This window comes from Solanum lycopersicum, chromosome 1 (assembly GCF_036512215.1).
Source record: "Solanum lycopersicum chromosome 1, SLM_r2.1".
NCBI lineage: Eukaryota > Viridiplantae > Streptophyta > Magnoliopsida > Solanales > Solanaceae > Solanum > Solanum lycopersicum.
Genome location: NC_090800.1, coordinates 30,845,831 through 30,869,706, shown reverse-complemented (window position 1 = coordinate 30,869,706; position 23,876 = coordinate 30,845,831). Strand labels below are relative to the sequence as shown.

The window sequence follows — 23,876 nt, the reverse complement described above, 5'->3', positions numbered from 1 at the left end:
CATGTGTTTTTTCGCATATCATTCAATGCATACTAACAAAAGTAGAAAAAACATTCAAGATAAGGAAGATCATAGTTTAATAGGTATCAAGAAAAAATGAGGTCTTTGTTGATTTATGGAATCTAAAGGAACATTCAAGCATGCTTAGAAAAAGGGAGAAAAGTGAAGTTGACTATAAAAAATGAAAAGTGCAATTTTCTATGCATAGAGTCTTTTCATAATCTTCTCTTCGGTTCACAAAGTCACCATTTTATTACGTTATTCTTTTTGGATGGGGGTGGGGGGCTAGTAGGGGAGTTGTAGGGGGTTGGCGGGGGGGGGGGGGGGAGGGGGAAATAACAAAAATTTGATGTTGAAAATATTTCTTCAAAATAAAATGAAAATTTATTTTGGGAGGATGGGTTGGGTAGGGGGTGGGTGTTAGGGGCGGGGGTCGAGGTACGGATAAAACAAAGAAAAAATTGAAGTTGAAAATATTTTTTAAAAATAAACTTAAATAATTTTTTTTTTGGGGGGGGGGGGTGGAAGAGGGGTAGCAGGGGTATGGGTGAAAAATAATAAAATTTGAAGTTGAAAATAATTTTTTAAAATAAAATTAATTTTTTTCGTGGGTGGGGTGGGGGGATATCAGAGTGGTAGGGACATGGGGGTGGATGTTAGGGGTGAAAAAAAATTATTTGAAGTTGAAATTATTTTTTAAAACCAAATTGAGAATTTCTTTTGGGAGGTGGATAGGGTGGGGGTAGGGGTGTGGAGGTCTAGTAGGGGTGAAAAAATAAAATTTTAATTGAAAATATTTTTTAAAAACAAACTTAATTTTTTTAGAGGTGTGGGAGGAGGGTGGGTGGGTAGAGTCAACGGTTAGGGTGACAAAAGAAAATTTTAAAATTCAAAATATTTTTTAAAAAAGAAATTTTGTTTTTCGGAGGGCAGTGGAGGGATGATCTAGGTATGGAGGGGGGGGGGCGGGGGAAGAGGAGTGAAAATATAAAATTTGAATTGCAACTATTTGTTGAATTTTTTTTTAAAAAAAGATGTAATTTGAAGTTGGATGAGAGCTTTGGAAAATGTTTTCCTTTACTTTTAAAGAGAAATCATTTTCCTTAATTTTGAGGAAAATAAGTTGATTTGGAAAACATTTTCCAAAACTTTTGTCCCAACCAAACATGAAAAAATTTGAAAACATTTTCCATAAAAAGTTTCCGTTCATACCAATCACACCCTTAATCACTACTGCAAGGAGATGTCAATTACATCGGTGCAAATCTTCTATGAGGTAAGTTGTTTATTGAACTGTGACCAAAAATCTCCATGGTATTGTGCATGTTATATAGTTTTTTTTTTTCCATTTATTTTCCCTCTTTTATGCTATGAAGAGAGGCTTAGGGCTATCTAGTGTAATTAAAGTGGATACAATATTATTCTGATACTTCTGATGTCAACTATTTTTATGTGGATGATGATAAACTCTTTTTTCATATGGGTGGACATTAATTATCTGATGTAATTGAAGCCACTCTTTTGTGTTGTATTCTGGAAACCATATCTTGTATATTGCTTTATATATAATTTTGAAATATTATATTTGTCTTCTGCTAGTAAACGTCAGCATTTTAATTAAAAGATGGGGAGTTCTAAAGTTATTTAACTTTCTATTTATATTCTTAAAGTAACATTTAACATATCTACAAAATGTCAGCATTTTGGTTGGAAAATACTCATAAATTACTAACAAAATCTTCAGGTTGTTACCAACCGTTTTTTGTTAAGTAAGTTTACCAACGATTATAATTGGTTTGCAAAATTTACCAACAAGCCTTTTAGAAATACTTAAGTTTTCATTAGTAATTGGTAAGTAACTCGATTTTATAAGCCGATTTGATAGATCTATCGACAGATATTTTTGTTGATAATTATGCCTTATATTATAGTGTGTCACAACAGAAATTCATAAAAGTGAAATCATATATTTGCCTCTATCTAAGATTACCTGATATAGGTGTTGATAAGAAGTTTCATATACTAAAAAAAATCGTAGGCAAATTGACCTAAACACACTCTAAATAAGGTAAAACAAATAAGAAAATGAAAAGTCAAGATCAACTATGTTTTGTAAGTCATGAAAGAAATAGTTGAGATGAACTATATTTTTCTGATTCAAAAGACCTCGTCACACATTAACTATTCAAGTCATAATAGTCTAGAAAAATCAAGCTTCTTAAATTTTTTATTAGTTTCTTTCTTTGTTCCTTTATGCACACTAAATCAAGAATCAAGAAACCAAGTTACTTTTTGTTGTGTTTTTGTTGTTGTTGGTATGATCTTTTTAAATATTATATGGTTTTCATGAAAATAATGGAATACATATGTTTATAATTAAGGAAAACATTATTTGGTTTGATTTCCTTTTTATTGATTTTTATTTTTACAATGCATAAAAGAAATATGACTGATTTTGCTAAACCACAAGCTAGGATGATGAATGTTTTTGACTCATAGAAATTACAAAAAGCTAAGCAAAGATGTCACAATTATTGACGTATATTACCATAGATGTGAAAGAAATCAAATCATTTTAACAAACTTTATTTTTTGGGGTTTATTTTTTTTTTATAATAAGGATGTTGATAAATTATTTGTTCTTGTTATTTCATGATCTTTGAGTTTAAATTTTCTTTGTTACGTTCTTTCCAATGTGTATTTTATTGTTCATCAAGGCAGAGTTATCGAAATAATTTGTCAATCTCTGTTGTGTGCGGTCGGCATATTCAAACTTACTTTGTGAGACAACTGATGGATGTGATTTTTGTAATTTTTTGAGTTTCCTTTTTAAAAAAGAAAATGATGATTTTGATAACTAAATGTTGTCATTTCATGGTCTAGAATTTTTAATTTTCTTTTTCGTTCTTTCTAATGTTTTTTAAAAGATTAATTAGAATGTAACTTTTTGGGGGTTCATTATATTTTTTTATTAAAGTTTTTATTTATTTGTTTATTTCATTCTTGTACGATTGTTGAGACCCAATTTTGACGACCTTTAAATATTTCACAAAACGTTATTCAATTAAATATGTATTTTTAAAATATATTTCTAGTTCAAAATGTTAGTGTATTTTGTAGAAAAATATATTTTTAAGCTTTATAAAAAAAGTTTATTAAAATATTTTAGAATTATTAATAAATTTCAAAATAATTTATTTTACTTAAATGTTTAAAAATTTAAGTGAGCTTTATTATATATAAAAGCATTATAATATATATAATATTTTTATTGGATATAATCTCTTTACTTTTCCTCAAAATCATTTAAATCTTAGTATATTCTATTCTAATTTTTTCAATTCTAGTTTATTCAATTCCAAATGTATTTCAATTATATCCACTCTTCTATTACAATTCTAGCTAATTTTACTGCAATTTTAGTCATTCAAATTTAATCCAATGTGATTTTGAGATTTCATCTCATAATCTGGAACATCCATCTTTTGATATTGAATCTCGGCCCCTCATCTCTTTAAAAGTTAACGTTCAAATTCACTCATCCTTTCTTTCCTTTTTGATATCAAACGATCCAAATCCTAACTATTTAATTTTTCTACTGCTCCTTTCCTCCCTCTCTAGCCGCCCTTTCTCCCACCTTTTCTCTCCACCGACGACTCTCTCTCTGCCCTCACCTCTCTCTTTCCAGCGGTGGACAGTAGCCAGGAGAGGAAAACAACCTTTTCGGCAAGTCCAGCAGCTGTGTGCCTCTGTTTCTCTCCTCCCCTTTCTCCATTGAGGCAAACGAAAGCAAACGGCCATAGAAGCAACGAAACAGCAGCAACCAAGCGAATCCAGTGATGGCAGCAGCCCCAGGAGCTCCAGCCAGCTGAAATAACAACACTAGCCAGCAAAATGTAAACAACAACAGCAGCAGTCATCTCCGTCACAAAATCGGCAGCAACCCGTTGATGAACATCAACGACCAGGCAAACTCCGGCATGCGTTCTCCAGTGAAGCCAACAACCAAACGATGCCAGCAGTGGTGGCCAGCCGACTGCTTCCTCTCGTCTCTCTCATTTACGGGCAACAGCTCTGAACCAGTGAACAAGGCAAACGATAGCGAAGCTTTTGAATGTTTCAAACTGGTCAAAATATGGATATTTAACGATCCATCCGGGTACATTTAATTTAAAATCATTATCTCATCTTAGTAATTTAATTCTTCTTCTTATGTGCAATGTGATGAAAGTTCTATGTATGTTTGGTGTAGAAGTTCTCTTTATCCTAAAATTGAATTACTAGTTATGACTTTCATATTTTACAAACTGTTTATGTGTGATAGAAAGTTGAATTATAGTCTCGTTCATGTGCTTGTTGCTCTTGATCGCTTAGCTCATTGTCTGCTTCACAAGAAGATTGTGTTGATATTTGCTCGTGTACTTATAACAATACCTTGACACTTGATTCTTGGTTAAAATTGATATATTTGGTTATGAAATCACTGATTATCTTGAGATGTACCTTGTTCTTTGTTACCTCCAATAATGTCATTTGATCCCTTTGATTTGTGCAATTTTACTAGTAGTAGTGGTAATAATTTTTTATGATAATTGAGATTGCTACTTGAGTTTACATTGATTCTCAACATATTTCTCTTTTGTTGTTGTGAATATATTATATTAGGAATATGTAACCACTTTTTAACTTGTGTTTTCTTCCTTTAATATAATTATTATATCCTTGCTTGAATTTGATTAATTGATACTAAAGTGATTTTTATGGTATTGTGCAAATCCGGACAGATTTCACGTCTCTTGGGTAAGGTAAATTTTACTTAGTATTTTATTTACTAATTTTAATTGATCATAATTGGCTTAATTGAAGTTGAATTGATTCTCACTTATTATATTTTTAGTAAAAGTATATTTGATTGAGCCAAAAATAATTTCAAATAATATTAGTGATTTGGTTTTTTCTTCAAATAAGGAAAATAATATGTGATTGATCCTGAATATTTTCTTGCTATATATTAAACGCGCTCTCCTCCACTATTTAATTTATCATTAATAAGGAAAATAATGTTGTCCGCTCGTAACTATTTCTGTAGTACAATTGTGTTCGTTCACTTAAAATAAATTAAGTATTTGCTAGCATGTTAAATAACTAAGTTACTTTTCTGCATTTTCTGCATGCATGTTTGACTGGTAAATAAATTGTCCTCCAATCTAAAAATAAATTAACCATTTCAATCAATCTGCTACTTTTAAATTCTTGCCACTTAAAATTAGATGCTAAATCTTTCTTTGCATGCTCATCTGGCCTCTTCAAGTATGTCAATAAATAAATTCTACATTTTGAATAATGTTTTTTTCCACTTAAAAACAGGTAATAAATCAGTGCCGGTATGACATGTAATGTTTCAGATTAAAATTAAACTGAATAAATCTTCGTTTCTTGTAATATTGTGATTATTGATATTATTTTATTACTTGTTATTTAGTGTTTATTATCTTGTTTTTTGTTTGCGCACACACCTAACATGAAACCGTCACAACTTATCTATTTGAAAGCCTGTTTAGTAAATTTCGGAGGCCAATGGGAGATTTATGTGAGATTTAAATGCTAAATGTTCATCTTATTTGTTTGACTTGGTGTCTAAGGGGGCTATTAGGAGCATTTTTTTAGTGTAAAACCTACTCAAATAGTAGTCTAATGTCTATGGGACATTAAGCGGGGGCGCTAGGACCTTTTAGGATGTTATGCATGCAGTGGTGGGTTAGGGGCAGTTTAGGCCCTATGGAGATTGTGACATTGCCTGAAGTCGTAAACGACAAATATATGTTTTGACTCTCCCTACATAGAAGTCAAACGTTGATCCGTAAAGTCTTTTAGAGTCGCCCTTCTCTTTTCCTTTTTTATGTATTGTAATTATTATTTATTTGGGGTATTTTATTAAGTAAAATAAAATTTTGCTTTTGACTATTTAATTGTGTAATTTCTGTCTCCTCTCTTTTCCCTTTAATATTTGCGTAGTATTTGTTATGTTTTATATTATCTTTTCACCAAGTCTCGCATGCTTAAATAATTAAATAAATCAATAAACTGTTTAATATTATTCATCACCTAGTTGACATGTTTAAATTAAATAACCTAAATGAAGTAACCTTACTTGCTACTTGTTACCCCCTTATAAGTTGCATGAGATACGATCGAGACCCACATTTGTGGACCTCGAGATATGTCTAACCCCTTCCCCACAAGGTAATTTAAACCCTTACCCTGAACACTCTAGTTTGTTGACCTTAATTAGATTTAGAAAGGTAATATAAGTGCCCTAACACACACCAATTCGTTAGGTGATAACTCTAAGACATTTAAAAATCCCCAACAAATTATTAGGTCATGACTAAAACACATTTTTTGCGAAAAATGAAGCGCGGAAATGATTAATTTATCGCATTTAGCACATAAATTCACATTAGCCTCTAAATTTTATCAAGCATTATTCAAACACACAATTTTCTCTTTTCTTTATCTTCACTTTTTCTTTCTTTCTTAATTATATATTATATTTTTGTGAAAAAAAAACAATTATTGTGTATAGATTATTTAATGGAATTTGATTAATTTATATTCAATATTTTTTTAGAATTGCATAATGAGGAAGGTAAAAGAAGAGAAACTAAAAGTTTGTCAAGAATGCAATACAGAATTAGGTATTGTCCCTTTGCAAAAAAAATCAGGTATGTCCTATGATTTTGATTTTTGTATTTTCCTTTAAATATTTTTGAATTGTTTATATTGTGATTTATCTCCTTTTTTTAAACTTCTAGTAAGTAAATTTTATTTTGAGAAGACACAAAAATTGTATCAAATAAGGTAGAATGGAGAGAGTTATATAATTCATTCATCCTATTTTATGTGAAAGTATTATTGTTTAGAGACTCGAACAATTATATTCTTTGATTTAAATTTTCACAATTTTTTTTGAATAATTCTTTATCAATAATTATCCAATATGTAATTATTTTTTTTTTAAAAAAGGTTTGATGAATTTGTACCCGAATCAATAGTGAAATTACGTATTTTATAGGCTTTAAATTGTAAGAACAAAAAGACACTTCTAATGCAACCATAGATTATTCTTCTAAATGTTTGTGGTGATTAGGGTTCTTTTTATTCCTATGTTGATGAAAAATAACATGTACTTAATAAAACAAGTTAAGGTTGTCTCAAAATTGACCTAGACACCACTCTTTTTTAAATTGTAAAAACCGCCACTGTAATTTGATAATGACTATATTTTTCCACTTGGTTCATGTTATATAGATTAATTATTTATACTATGTTCATCCTATTACATAAGTGTTATTATTTCAGGAATCAAACAATTTCTTTTATATAATATTTTGATTCATTTGCTATGTTGACTTGGAGAACTTTTTCTCTATACATTTTTTTTTTTAAAAAATGACGAATTTATGCACGAATTCCTAGTAGAACTAAGATGTTTTAATCTTTGTACTCCATACATATTCACATAATTCGAAATAAAGAAAGTACATTTTGACTCTAGGTTTATGTCGAATAAGTAGAAGAACTGTAATTTCATTCATCGTACATATACATGTGTGTGAAAACTAATTGATATAACTTCGTATAATGCTTAGTTTTATGTCGTGATCACTAAGTGTAAGGCATCAGAAACATATTGTCAAGTAAAAGAAGATAATTTATTGAGCGTGGACTAATTGAAAAATTCAAAATTGGCGAACCCAAAAAATTTGCTCGTGACAATATTTCTATGAATAAAAGTCCTTACATGCTCATTGATACTCCATTATCACCTCATCCTCCTTCTGTTGTAATTGATGCTAGAAGTTTAAGGAGAATGGAGAAATCAATTTCTTCAATCGTAAATTCTATATTACTTGTTGATGATGATCAATTTCGAATTAACGCATCATGTCGAGTAGTAGTAATTGAAGGGGAAGAGGTAGATGAATACTGTGTTGATTAGAAACTTAATCACCAACAAGTGGTGTAGTATTTACTATTGTAGAAATTTATTCCTCATTTCTCCTTTAGCTTGTAGAAACAATAACAGGAGGAGGAGGAGGGGATTGTGAATTATCAATGAGCATGTCAGCGGGGGATTTCGTGACATTTCTGATTGGCTGTCTTGTATTTCTAATAAGTTGTTTAATAGTTGGCATGTTGAATCGTATACATAATATGATGGGTTGGTTTAGATTAATCCTAACCGAATGCTGATGAATTACTTCTATTTAATAGAATATTCAATTCGAAGAGAAAATCTCAAATCTCTCTCGATACCAACTACATAATTAATATAAATATCCTTAGGAGCTAACTTTTAGGATTCAATTTTATTGGATTTTTTTTATTATTCCAAGCTCAATTAATTCTCCTCTTTTACTTGAGAAGATGTCTATGATCCTTACATTTGCTGATCAGGCATTAAAATTAATCATTATAGGGAAATGTTATATAGATGATATATGTGTGTGTGTGTGTATATACGGACAAGGGCCTAAAATACCCTTAAAGTATTGAAAATGGTACAAAATTACCCTTCATCCACCTATTGGCTTCAAAATGCCCCTTTCATCCACCCATTGGCTCCAAAATACCCTTGTCATCAACCTTTGGGTTCAAAATTGACCACTTTTTTAATTGTTTTAAAATTAAACTCTTTAAAAAAATTAAAATACTTGGCGTTCAACTATTGATTATAATTATAATTTATTAGTATAATTTATAAACGAACCCATTACCCACTCATAACTAACTAAACTTCACCCAATTAATAATCCAATTATAATATCAAACTCATCATAAACACTACTAAAACACGATAAAATTATAGATTCATGAAAATGACATTCAAAATTATCGAGTCTGAATCGAAGACCCAATTAAATTTAGGTTGACCAGCTTTTTAGTAGGACACTTTCTATCAAAATTTAATTAAAAATTTCTGATTAAAGGTAAAGAATTAATACATCCCGAATTAATTCATGCACTTTTTAAATATAATTTTATAAATATTTATGATTTATTTTAAAACATTAATATATCATTTTGAAAAAAAAGTTACCTATGAAGTACCATCACATAATTCAGACGTAAGAATAACATAGTTAGACTTTTAAGTTTATCGGTGATTTTTATTTAGCCACTTGAATGTATGATAATTTACTTCTATAATTTTTGAAAACACTTAATTGACAGTAGCTTGCATTTATCCATTAATTTAGAGGGATTTAATTAGGAATGGGGTGGATAGTAGATTGATTTATAAATTATATTAATAAGTTAAATTATAACAAATAGTTGAGCGCCACATATTTAAAAATATCTAAATAGTTTAAATATAAAACCGTTAAATGAGTGGCAGTTTTGAACCAAAAGGTGAATGAGAAGGGTATTTTGGACTCAATAGGTGGGTGGAAAGGGTATTTTGGAACCAATAGGTTGATGGAGGGTAATTTTGTATCATTGCCAATCCGTTAAGAGTATTTTAGGCCCTTTCTGTAAATTATTTAGAGTTTTTTTTCCAACTCTTGTAATGAAGTTTATATAGATTAAGTTAGGGTTTAGGGATATATTAACTAATGGGCCAACTCATTTAGCTAGCACCCCTTGTGGGAATATAAGGTTCAAAAGATATTATTTTGAAAACGTTATTAGATATTGACAAAATCTACAGATAGATGTATCTTATAATATATATCTGAGGTCAAAAAATATCTTTTGGGCCTAATATATTCGTAAGGAATGCTAGCTAAATGAGTTGACCCATTATTTAATGTAACCCTAAACCCTAACTTAGTCTATGCAAACATCATTAAAAGAGTTTGAAAAACAAGTCTAAAATTTCCTGAGGAGGTCGAGAACTAGTTTTTTGGAGGTTCATGTTTTGTTTGGCTGATGTTGTTAAAAACTGTATTTGTGATTTTATAATAATGAATATTTGAGCTTTTTAATATTTTTTTCATTGTTTTTATCATAATTTAAAATTTGATCTTTTGCTTTCGGGATTTCTGTAACAAACTGTAATGACCCGGAAAATTATTTTTGAAAACTTTTATAGAAAAGAAAATAATGGTACAATTTTACTCATCTTGATAGTTGCCCCAAGTCATTTAGAACTAATCGGTAAAGTTGATTTAAAATTTTTTGAACTATTCGATAAGTACAGTTAAATTACTCTTGTATATTCTGTTAAATAATTAATTTAGTTGAATATTTAATGAGCCAAATTTGTTATTTAGTATCCTATTTTATTGGGCCATAAATAAATAAAATTATATAATGGAGTTTTTTTTTTCAATTAGTTACTATTATTAAAGAAAAATAAAAGACGGAAGATTATAGGCCAGAAACATATCTGCAGCCGGCGTCAACAGAAATACCCATGTGAATTAGGTAAAAACAACTTCTTCATGCCTTAACCTCTTTATTTATTAGTATAAGGTTAGAGGTCACCATGTTTAATTATTAGAATAATAAATTATAAGAAAATAAATTAAAGAAAAGAAAGAAGAAAGTTTTGAAAACTTAATCTGCAAAAGGGGTATAGTTTGTGTTTCTTTTGTTTGGAGGCTTAGTGGTCTATCATTGGATATAGATGCCAATGATTACCAACTATAAGTTAATCAATATATAATTACGTTAGGGCCTTATGTATTGTTTCTTGTATACGGTTAATTAAATGTTTTTAGTTTTATTTTGGATTATTCTTGTAGGTATTCTATAATGATTTATGTTTTGACATATTGAGATAGGTAACTAAATATTAGATATAATATATTATAAGAGTATTATTAGAATTATATTATTCGACGAATTAAGATTTAACCGTAGATTTGAAATGCAGGAAATACGAGATTTGACAAATTGATTTGAATAAAGATTTAGAAACTGTGTTATGAATTCGTATGAGTTTTGGGTCTAAGCTTGAGATATAGCAATATGAATGTTGTTAGTTTTGAAATCATATCGTCATTATTTATTTGAATAGATTTTATTGGTTTGGAAGTTACCGAAAGAGGAAGGCTCAAGTTCTGGAGTCATTGTTAGACTATTTGAGGCAAGTGGATTTCTAAACTTTGTTAAGCGTACGAAATTCGTGTATTTCCTTGTGTGATGTTGAGAATGATTTGGAGACTTGTTGCTTATTTGTGGGTGTTGTATTCCTTGTTGCAAATTGTGCTTTGTTATCAAAATGTCTATCTCCTCATTTTTTATTTTAGTATGTAATTCAAACTGCATTTGAAACATGGTTGTGATAAGAGTTATGTGATAAGAGGGTGTACTCTTTCGAGGGTTGTATCGCGCGCCGTGATGGATATTATATTTCGAGGGACGTATCGCGCGTCGCAACGGTTACTATTTTCGAGGGTCGTGTCATGCGCCACGATTGATGCATAGACAGATATGTCCCTCATGGGTCCCAGACTGAGAGACAGCGGGTGTGTATCGTTAAGAAAGACATGCATCACTATATTTGACATTGCATCTCATGACATTGCACATTTTATTATTGATGAACTTGAACACGTGTTTTGCTGATCTTGTGATTATTTCTTTGTAAAGCTTGTGACTGTTGAATATTGAGTTGTTATTGAGAATGTGTAAACTGATAGAGTATGGTTATTGAGTTGTGTGTTTTGTAAACTGTAAATTGTTAGGCTGTAGCGTGGAGGTTTAGATAGGTGTAAGGAGTACCCGTATTTTGTTCATTGAACTTGTGTTTAGAGGTTTGCTTGTCGGGTACTGCGTGGTTTGGTAATCACCCTTGCTTCTACAAAATTTTGTAGGTTACAAGCCCGGATCTTCGCGATACCTGTCATTCTTTTCGTTTCTGAGGCATCTTGTGAAGGGTTGTGAGGTAGCTGTTTGTCATCTTAGCAAAATTTCCTACTCCAGTTTATGACTTTTTTTTTTACTTGAAACACAACTTCATTTTAGACTTCTATTTTTTTTCAATTCTAAAATATTTACATTAAAGGCTTGTGCACATGACAACCTGATTTTGGGAGTTGAAATAATATGACATGGTTTCATAATAGAAATTGTTGTTGGATTGTCATTTACTTCCGCACTTTGTTAGATATTGGATTTTGGGCTGACTTGTCTTGGTGGGAAAAGACAACTTCCATCACACCTATTTTTGGGTCGTGACAAAATGGTATCAGATCCCTAGTTTCATAGGTCTCACGTGTGTACACGTTGAGTCTAAGTAGAGTCTCGAGGGTCAGTAGGAGACGTTTCTACTTATCTTCGAGAGGCTAAAGTGACTTTTAGGAAAAATCTTCACTTCTTGGATCTATATCGTGCGTACTGGTCCGATTTTAATTTTTTTCCCTTTACTTCATCGACTCTCATTTATGTGATGCCTCATGTGTAATTCCTCTGGTGAGTACTTGGTGTGTCGTGTATTGGTTAAATGTTTCATTTGGTATTAAAGTGGAAGTGATATACTTATGAAAAGGATTTGTGGTTATATTTCGAATAATATAAAAATAAAAAACTTAAAAAAATTAAGGGGCTATGTATGTTTAATTATCCTAGTAAAATGATTAGTACTTGTGTGGTATATACGATATTTAGAGTGGTTAACAATTCGAAGTGGGATGATTAAAGGGATGACTAGATAATTGATTTGTAACTTTGGAAACTATAATCGTTAAAGTTATCATAAAATTAATGGAATTCTTAGAAAATGATGCACCAATTAAGGTTAGAATTTCTATTATAGTAGTATCGATGCTTACTTGATTGGAGTTATGGAGTGTGCTACTTTGATATTGACCTGACCTATGAAAGAATTCATATATCTTGAGCTAGATATGGAACTATGATAATACTTAACATCTATTTGATGGGTAGAAATGTGTAACCTGTTTCGCTATGATCTTTTCGATAGGTATGATGTGTTCTAGTGGTGGATTTAATAGTCTTCACAATGTAGTACTAGTGGTATATGGAAATGGATACGTTGATGTCAAGTGCAATTACCAATTACTAAAGAGTTATTAATTATGTAAAATGCTTGTATAATAAGGTTCAATGTCGTATTTATATTTCAGAAACCAACTAGGTTGCGAACTTGTTACCAAAGAACAATGTGTTAGACATTATATTGTGCTAAAATTTTTAGTGATAGATCATTGATACGTTACTGATGTGTTTTGTTTGTGAAGTGTATCTTGAGGATTCTAAATAAGGACTGATTATTTCATCTTAAGGACCAAGGAAATGGAAAGATACCAGAATCACAAGATGATGAGTAAAGGAAGTCACGAAGACTATACTTGTGTAAAGGTAATTGAAGATTTTAGTAAGAAGTGCATATAAAACTGAGATAGTCCTTTGGATTTGATGAATATAACCAAGTTTTAGGTGTCATATTGATGAAAATGTTGGCTTAGTGATGATGATAAGAGCTAACTGAGCATGATGATAAGAAGAGTTTGATCATAATTAAGATGCATCTATATATTAATAAAGATCATTGGTTAAATGAATTTGTATTATAATAGTGACTTGCGAGTATTTAAGGTTGAGGTTTGGCACTATTGAGTAGCTTAATTGCATGAAAAGTTATAGGAGATGCTGAGACACCGCTTATATAAATTTGAAAGGAGCTAGACTTATAAATGAAAAGAATTAGTGTAATGTAGTTTAGTCCTTGGAAAGAGGTGCGAACCATAATATTTTATTCTGATTGCAAGGGCTAAGATGGTATCTTAAGAGGAGTTGAAAGTTGGGTTCAGAGACATTTGTTTCCTTTGTTTTGTTCTACTTATGATAACAGTGTTAACTTCAAACGAGTACTGTGAGAAATATGTAGAGTTGATCAATAGAATAATTGTTTTAATTTTGAGTTTGATAATGAGTATGGTTTAATTTTTAGTGAATTTTATGATAATGTCGATGGAGAAGCGACTAATTTTATGCTAATATATATGAATTCATAAAAAATCTTCAAGGTATGAGTTAATGTTGATAGATAAGGAGATTGAGTTACACAGTTGGATTCAAAATTCATGATTTTATTCGTCGATTATCATGGTGATAGTGTGTTTTGTCAAGGTATGAATTGGTAAGGTAAATAAAGATCGAGCACATTGTGTATAAAACATTTGGAAGGACATAACAGTTGAGTAGTATAATTGGTTACTTTTGATTGCTACAGCTAAGGGGTATTCATATGATGCTATAGTTTAGAGGATAAGGTAAAATATCATGGGTTGTTGATCAAAGGATAAGATTGGTGAGCAAGTTAATAAAAGGAACACTAGTATGATGTATTGAAGGGTTCAAGATATTTAGAATTTTGTGTCATGGGAAGAATTTGAGAAAAGTGAATAAATAAGACCTCTTTTATAAGCCATTGGTTTGTAGTTGAAGGATTTATTGATACTTGCCTATGATATTAGATATGACTATGATATGTGAACTATTGCGATACCAACTTACGAGGAAGTTATGAATGATTTTTTTCTAAAGATTGAGTTTTGGTTGAGTGATAAATAACTAGGTGTGAATGATTCTATGTGCTTATGTTGAGCTAAATTATTCTAAAATATGATGGGTAACTTATGGATGCTCAACGACATGGACTTACAATTCTACATGGTTATTGAGGATTTTGAAGGGATTGAAACTACTTTGTTGATGAGGCGATATATATTGACATGATGTGTTACATACGCATTTGATGGTAAGTAAACGTTAGAGCTTATAGTATACAGAATTATTGGAGTGACCAAGGATTTCGTTGAGATTTTTTTTTGCATGAGGACATGATGGTATGAATGGTAGTTAAAATTTCGCGTGAAGTTCGCATTGAGTATGATTTAATTAGTTTTCCTCGATGGAAAAGTAATTTGAAAGTATTGCTATCAGACTTAGGTGTGACTCATATATGTCATATAATGCTTAAATGGAAAAAGAGAGCCATATTTTTAATTTTTTAGAGGCTACAATGTGTTTTATAAGGAGATCTTGATACTAGTGACAGTTTGAGAGTAAGGTAAATAGTTGACATGTTATGATTGTTGTTTGTATAAGAGTGTTGACTTCAATGTAGTACTATGAGAAGTATGTGGGGTTTGATGAATCGACTATTTGTAATGTTGTGATGAGGATTAGATTGGTTGATTGTGGGTGGCTAAAAATCAAGGGGTGGAGTTAAATTATTGGTATTATTTTTATATGGGCATTATGGAAGGAGTATCTGTTGTTATTCGACCTTGATTCTGTATATTTTTATATACCAACTACTTCATTCTAGACATGGTTTACAATATAATTCACTTTCTACATTTGTGTTTTCTTTTTTCTTCTATGAGTGAGTTTCTAGTGGTGGATCAGGTGCACCGATCCCGTGATTTTCCTTAAAGTGGAATCCTTGGTTTGACTGGTTCATTTCAGTTATTGGAGATTTGGTATTGTTTGGAATAGTTGAAATATACTAGTTATTCTACATGCACAACCTTGCTTATGAGGATTTATAGAAAAGCTTTCGTGAATAGTTATGGTTATCTAACAATAGTGTTAAAGGTTTCATCCTAGAGTGTATCACTTGTTGGGTGTTTGTTAGTCATTTCATTCTTTGGACTAGATGAGTTAAATTCTCCTCGATGAGTACCCAATGTCTAAATATTAGATGTTTATAACTTAGGCTAGTTAAAAGATTGTGTTGTGAAAAGAAAATATTGATAAGATCTGTGAAAGTTTGTGCATTACGGTGTGTGGTTATTGATTCAGGCTCACTTCTGATTGTATCCAATATTGATTCAGATGTTTATCTTTGTGATGTGAGAAAAGATTCTTAATGATGGTTCTGTTAAGGTTTAGTGGGTGATGGTTTGTATTGGGTTCAAGAGTAAGTATGTGGCTTGATAATCACTCCTGATTTGTAGATCTTCATAAGTTTGACTCGAAAGTTCAGTTCTTTGTATTTGATGTTAATGGAATGGTCTTAAAAATAAGATCACTTGGAGAGATGAACATCGACTAGTAGGTGTAACTGAAGGTTTTGATCACGTCATCTATTCTTCCTTCTCTTTCTTATGTTCGAGGATGAACATGATTTATAGTGATGGATAATGTAATGACCCGGAAAATTATTTTTGCAAATTTTTATATAAAAGAAAATAATGATACAATTTTACTCATCTTGATAGTCGCCCAAGTCATTTAGAATTAATCGGTAAAGTTGATTTAAAATTTTTGAACTATTCGACAAGCACGGTTAAATAACTCATGTATATTCTTTTTAAATAATTAGTTTAGCTGAATATTTAATAGGCCAAATTTGTTATTTAGTATCCTATTTTAATTGGGCCATAAATAAATAATATTATAATAATAGAGTTTTTTTTTTCAATTCATTACTATTATTAAAGAAAAATAAAAGACGGAAGATTGTAGGCGAGAAACATACCTGCAGCCGGCGTCAACAGAAGTACCCATGTAAATTAGGTAAAAACAAATTCTTCATGTCTTAACCTCTTTATTTATTAGTATAAGGTTAGAGGTCACCATATTTAATTATTAGAATAATAAATTATAAGAAAATAAATTAAAGAAAAGAAAGAAGAAAGTTTTGAAATTTAATCTGTAAAAGGGGTACAGTTTGTGTTTCTTTTGTTTGGAGGCTTAGTTGTCAATCATTGGATATAGATGCCAATGATTACCAACTATAAGTTAATGAATATATAATTACGTTAGGGCCTTATGTATTGTTTCTTGTATACAATTAATTACATATTTTTAGTTTTATTTTTGATTATTCTTGTAGGTATTCTATCATTATTTATGTTTTGACATGTTGAGATAGGTAACTAAATATTATATATAGCATATTATAAGAGTATTATTAGAATTATATTATTCGACGAATTAAGATTTAATCATAGATTTGAAATGCAGGAAAAATGAGATTTGACAAATTGATTGGAACAAAAATTTAGAAATTGTATTATAAATAAATTCGTATGAGTTTTGTGTCTAAGCTAGAGATATAGCAATATGAATGTTGTTAGTTTTGAAATAAGATCGTGATTATTTTTTTGAATAGATTTTATTGGTTTGGAAGTCAACCGAAAGAGGAAGGCTCATGTTCTGGAGTCATTGTTACACTATTTGAGGCAAGTGGATTTCTAAACTTTTGTTAAGCGTACGAAATTCGTGTAGTTTCTTGTGTGATGTTGAGAATGATTTGGAGACTTGTTGCTTATTTGTTGGTGTTTTATTCCTTGTTGCAAATTGTGCTTTGTTATCAAAATGTCTATCTCCTCATTTTTTATTTTAGTATGTAATTCAAACTGCATTTGAAACATGGTTGTGATAAGAGTTATGTGATAAGAGGATGTACCATTTCGAGGGTCATATCGTGCGCCGCGATCGATATTATATTTCGAGGGACGTATCGTGCGACGCCACGGTTACTATTATCGAGGGTCGTATCGTGCACGGTGACAGATGCATGGACAGATATGTCTCTCATGGGTCCCGAACTGAGAGACAACGGGTGTGTATCATTAAGAAAGACATGCATCACTGTATTTGACATTGCATCTCCTGGCATTGCACATTTTACTATTGATGAGCTTAACACGTGTTTTGCTGATCTTGTGATTGTTTCTCTGTGAAGCTTGTAACTTTTGAATATTGTGTTATTGAGAATGTGTAAACTTATAGAGTGTGGTTATTGGGTTGTGCGTTTGGTAAACAGTAAATTGTTAGGCTATAGCGTGGAGGTTCAAATAGCGTGTAAGGAGTACCCGTATTTTGTTCACTTAACTTGTGTTTAGAGTTTTGCTTGTTGGGTGCCACGTGATTTGGTATTCACCCCTTGCTTCTACTAATTTTTGTAGGTTAGGAGCCCGAATCTTTGTGATACATGTCATTCTTTTCGTTTCCGAGGCATCTTGTGGAGGGTTGTGAGGTAGTTGCTTGTCATCTCAGCGAACTTTCCTGCTCCAGTTTATGACTTTGTTTTTACTTGAAAGACAATTTCATTTTAGACTTCTATTTTTATTTCAATTCTAATATTTACATTAGAGGCTTGTGCACATGACAAACCTTATTTTGGGAATTTAATTAATATGGCTTGGTTTCATGATAGAAATTGTTGTTGGATTGTCATTTACTTCCGCACTTTGTTAGATATTTGGTTTTAGACTGACATGTCTTTGTGGGATAAGACAAGTGCCATCACACCTATTTTTGGGTCGTGACACGAACTGTTCTTATCATTATAGAAATGACAACAGGGGAAAATGGGAGATGGAAAACTATTTAGTAATATTTGGATTCCGCAACCTTGTCTAGATTTAGAAGGAAATCGAAGTCACTAAAGTGTAGAGAAATATGATAGCAATTGGATGAACCATTTATGATTTTGATTTATATATGTTTGATGTAATATCCAGCCGGTGTAATAAATGTTCCATATATGAGAAAAATGTAGTAAATAATTTATAAATAAAATTATATTTCATGCATATATGACTTAATGTTGAATAAATTTTGACTCTTTGTTCACTTAACAAACTACCACCATGTTAGTTTGTTTAGAGATCCTGTTTATGATGTAACAATTAATTTTGGTAATTCATTTGATGACATATTTTGGGATTTAAAATTCAGCATATAGGCTTTAATGTTTTCTACAAAATTAATCATGCCTATATACGTTGCATATTAATTTCTACATGTTAACTTAATTTTCATATGTTAAGGTTTATGATAAAATATTTTCTAGCATGCAAATTGATTAGTAATCATGGCTCTAGGAATTATACAATATGGATGACCTTTCAATCATTTAGAATCATGTTTTTAGGTATTATTAAGTAATTTTCAGGATGTTGAAAATTATGATAATTTTCTGCGTATTTCTACCATTCGTAACTATTTTTGTACTACAATTGTTTGTTGTCACTCAAAATAAATCAATTATTTGTTACAATGTTAAATAACTTAGTTATTTTTATGCATTTTTCTTCCACCGTATTTCAGTAACTCATCTTTCGCTCCTGTGTGCTAATCTGCTTGGTAATGAAATTGTCCTCCAGTCTGCAAATCAATTTTTTTTTGTAAACTGCTACCTTTAAATTCTCTCCACTTAAAATCAGATGTTAAATGTTGCTCTACATGCACATATGCCCTGTTCAAATATGTCAATGAATAAATTATGCATGTTGAATAATGTTTTGCCACTTAATACAAGCTAATATATCAGTGTCGGTATGAAACTGTCATATTCTAGATAAAAATTAAATAAAATAAATCTTTGTCCCTTGTAATATTTTGCTTGTTAATGTTATTTTATTACTTGTTAATTAGTCTTTATTATTATGTTGTTTATTTGCACACACACATAGCATGAGACCCTCACAACTATGTGTGTTTGAAAGATAGTTTAATGAAATTTAGGAGACAATGTGAGATTTATGTGTTAAATGCTCGTCCTATTCGCTTAACTTGGTGTGTAGGGGGACTATTAGGATCATATATTTTTCTTTCGGTCTAAACCCTCCTTGAATAGTAGTCAATTGTCTCTAGGACATTAAGCGGAGCCCTAGGCACCTTTTAGAACGTTATGCATGTTGAGGTTGGGTAAGGGTAGTTTAGGCCCTACACAGATGATGACATTGCCTTGAACTGTAAATGAAAAATATATGGTTTGTATGTATCCGTAAAGTCTTTTAAAGTCTCATTTTTTTGTGTGTTTTGTAATTATATTTATTTATGGTAGTTTAATAAATAAAATAATCTTTTGCTCTTGACTATTTCAATGTGTAATTTACGTTCTCCTTGCTTTTTCTGTTATTATTTGCTTAGTATTTGTTATGTTTGATATTATGTTATCACCTAGTCTCACATGCTTAAATAAATAATGAAAATAATAAAGTGTTCAATATTATTTATCACCTAGTTGGCATGTTTAAATTAATTAACCTAAATGAAGTAATCATACTTGCTACTTTTAACCCCCGCATAAGTTGCATGAGATACGGTCATGATCTACATTTGTGGACTTCGAGAAATTCCTAACACCTTCCCCTTGAAGTAACTTGAACCTTTACCATGATCTCTGGTTCGTTGACCTTAGTTAGATTTAGCTAGGTTAAATAAATTGCCCCAACACCCATCAATTCATTAGCTGGCGAATATTCAAAACATTTAGAAGTCCAAAAAAGTTATTAGGTCGTGATTAATTTATTTTTTTTAAAAATGGAGCACGACAATGAACTATTTATTGCATTTGAACCTATTAATTAACACTACTATATTTTTATGTATTACTAATTTGAGATTTTATTATTAAAAGGGATGAATTTTGCAATATGGTTCAATATTTTTCGCTTTTATTTCTTTTCACTTTTTATTTGTTATTTCATTATATATTATATTTTGGTGAAAAATAAAATTTTCTATATCATTTTTTTTATGGAATTTGATTAATTTATGTTTAACATTTTTTTTTTACAGTTTGTACGAATTGTATAAAGAGGAAGGTGAAATATGAGAAACTGTAAGTTTGTTCAAAATGCAATACAAATTTAGGTATTTTCCCCTCGTAAAAAATCAGGTATGTCCTCTAATTTTGATTTTTTATACTGTCCTTTAATTATTTTTGAATTATTTTATAATGTCATATATCTCTTTTTTTTACTTCTAATAAGTAAATTTTATTTGCAAAGACACGAAAATTGTATCAAATAAGGTAGAACATAGAGAGTTACATTGTTCCTTCGTACTATTTCATGTGAAGGTGTTATTTTTTAGAGAGTCAAACAATTTTTTTCTTTAATTGCAGTTTTCACAATTTTTTTAATAATTCTTTATCTTGACTTACATTATCTTTTTATATATATAATTATTTTGAAAAAAAAAGGTTTCAAGAATTTGTACCAGAATCAATAGTAAAATTATGTATTTTGACTTTCTTGTGTTGACTATATACTCAAATTATAAGAACAAAAATACACTTCTAATGAAACCATATATTATTCTTCAAAATGTTTATGGTGATTACTGTTCTTTTGTTTCCTATGATAATGAAAAATGACATGTACTTAATTAAACAAATTAAGGTAGTATCAAAATTAATATACACACCACTATTTCAAAAAACGTAAAAACAACCACTGTCGTTTGATATTTGCTATATTGTTCCATTTCATTCATGTTATATGGATTCATTATTTATATTATGTTAATTCTATTACATTTCAAAGTGTTATTATTTGAGGAATTAAACCATTTCTTTCCTAAAATATTTTGATTCATTCATTATGTTGATTTGTAGCACCTTTTGTGTCTAAATATTTATTTTAGAAAGTTGAATTCATGCCCGAATTCCTACTCAAACTAAGATGTTTTAATCTTCGTACTTCATATCTTTTCAAATAATTCGATATAAAGAAAGTACATATTATAGGTAAAATTTTCAAATACAAGTACAAGATTTTTACTCTAGGTTTATGTCGCATAAGTAGAAAGAACTGTAATTTCATTCATTGTACATATAAATGTATGTGAAAAATAATTTATATAACTTCGTATAATGCTTAGTTTTTAGGCATGATCACCAAGTGTAAGAGATCAGAGACATGTTCTCAAATAAAAGAAAATAATTTTATTGAGTGTGGACTAATTATAAAATTCAAATAAAGTGAACCCAAAGAATTCGCTCGTGAGGATATTGCTTTGAATTAAAGTCCTGACATGCTCATTGATACTCCACTTTAACCTCCTCCCGATGATGTTGTTTGTGCTATATGTTTAACGAGAATGGAGAAATCAATTTCTTCCATATTAAATGTTATGCAACCTGTTGATGATCATAAATTTTGGAATGAACAAATCATATCGAGTAGTAATATTGGAAGGGAAAGAGGTAGAGATAGAGGTAGAGGAAGAGTGTGCTTATCTGAAACATGATCACCTACAACAAGGGGTGTAGCATTTACTATGGAAGAAATTTATTTCTTATTTCTACTTGAGCTTGTAGAAACAACAATAGGAGGAGAAGATTGTGATTTATCAATGAGCATTTCAGCAATATAATTAATATGAATATCTTAGGATCTACCTTTTAGAATTGCTTATATTGATTTTTTTTATTAGTCCAAGATCCACCAATTCTCCTCTTTTACTTGAGAATATGTCTTTGATTCCTTACATTTGGTGACTAGACATTGATTAATCATTATAAGGAATTGTTAATCTGTTCCCTTTATATATCTCTGATCCCTTACATTTCGTGATCAGGCTGACCAACTTTTTGTGTATGAGTTTCGTGAAAGGACTAATCATGTAATGATAAGTATTAAATGTTTTGGTGATTCTTCATGTTGATAATGTTGTATATGTTGATATATATGCATGTGATTATATATTTCTTGACTTACTTATGTTACTTCAGCGGGATAGTCATGTGATCCTACCAATACACTTTTGTTATGTTCTGATACTGCACTTACTCTATTTTTGTTGAGTACAACACATCTTCATGCGACTATTGATACACCTTGCTTAGAAGAACAGTGATGCTTGCTTCGAATTCAAGGGTTAGCCAATTATTTCGGGCTACCATGGGATTCTCTTGAATCTATGTACTCCATTTCCGGACTTAGACATTTATTCTATTTAGTTGAATAGATCATAAGTTTAGGGATGCATCCCTTCTTGTTTAGACTTATGGATCTTATTAGATGTTTTGGTACATTGAATTCCAGATTTTAGACATTTAAATTCCACATTTGTTCAGTTATTTAACTTGCTTCTGTATCTTAATTGACTTAGTTTTAATGTAGTTCCGTAGTTTGGATTGAATTAGTGGTTCTCCCAGCGGAGATTTGGTGTGGGTGACAATCATGATGGTCTGGATCGTGACAATATCTATTTTGATATTAGTGATTTGGATAAATCATTTGCCCTTGTGAATTAATAATCTTGATTTTTAAAATTTTTTTTTGTTATCATTCTTTCTATTGATTTTTTAATAGAATTTGTGTCATTATAAAGGATTATGTTATCCATGTCTTTTATGAATGAACTTAGCATATATCATATTTCTTGATTAAACAATTTATTTATTTATATATTTATTAACTTTGATCAATTTATTTCAATATGGCTCAACATATTTCTTTTCTTTTTCCTCTCTTGTCAATTTTTATTTTTAATTCATTATATGAAAATTTTCTTTAGTTTTATGTTTATCATGTGTCTTTTTGAAAATTAGAGACAACTTTAGGTGTCACTTTATGTCTTTTCTCTCTTAAAAATAATATATTAAAGGTTTTAAAACAAATCATAAACATTCATAAAATTCTATTAAATAAAAAGCGCATGAATTAATTCGGGATGTACTACTTCTTTAGATTTTATCATAAATTTTGAAAGCTTGAAAGAGAATTCAATTGAAAGTGCCCTCCTAAATAAGAGGCTCAACCTAAATTTAATTGGGGCTTTGATTCAGACTCGAATAATTTAATATGTCTTTTTCATGAATCTATAATTTCATCGTGTTTTAGAAGTGTTTATGGTGATTTTTATATTATAATTGATTTATTATGATTATTTTGGCATTATAGATATGTATGTGTTACATTGTCCCTTCTTGCATGTTATGAACTTAGTGTTCAAAATGTAGAAGAGATTTCATGACGGAACTATATTGTTTATTTTAATATTGTATATTTTATTCATTTTTTCTTTAATTTGTTTTTAAAAAATTATTTATAACTACGAGTCTCTATTACATATGAAATATTTGGGGATAGTTCAAGGAAAGGGGGAAATTACCTGCTAATTGTTTCTCATTTATTTTATTA

At 30.2% G+C, this 23,876-nt stretch overlaps 1 long non-coding RNA gene across 4 annotated transcripts; it reads left to right on the top strand.

The window, feature by feature from the left end:
* The first annotated feature begins 944 nt into the window (after positions 1-944).
* LOC138348338 (uncharacterized) lies at positions 945-22,895 on the top strand. 4 transcript variants are annotated; one of them, XR_011220866.1, is made up of 5 exons: positions 945-4,159; positions 6,632-6,725; positions 11,829-11,899; positions 17,102-17,971; positions 20,524-22,895. It is a non-coding gene; the product is annotated as an uncharacterized lncRNA (long non-coding RNA). The 4 variants fall into 4 exon arrangements; XR_011220863.1 differs by lacking the exon at positions 20,524-22,895 and having other exon boundaries at positions 17,102-18,683; XR_011220868.1 differs by lacking the exon at positions 20,524-22,895 and having other exon boundaries at positions 11,030-11,899; positions 17,102-18,683.
* Positions 22,896-23,876: the final 981 nt, after the last annotated feature.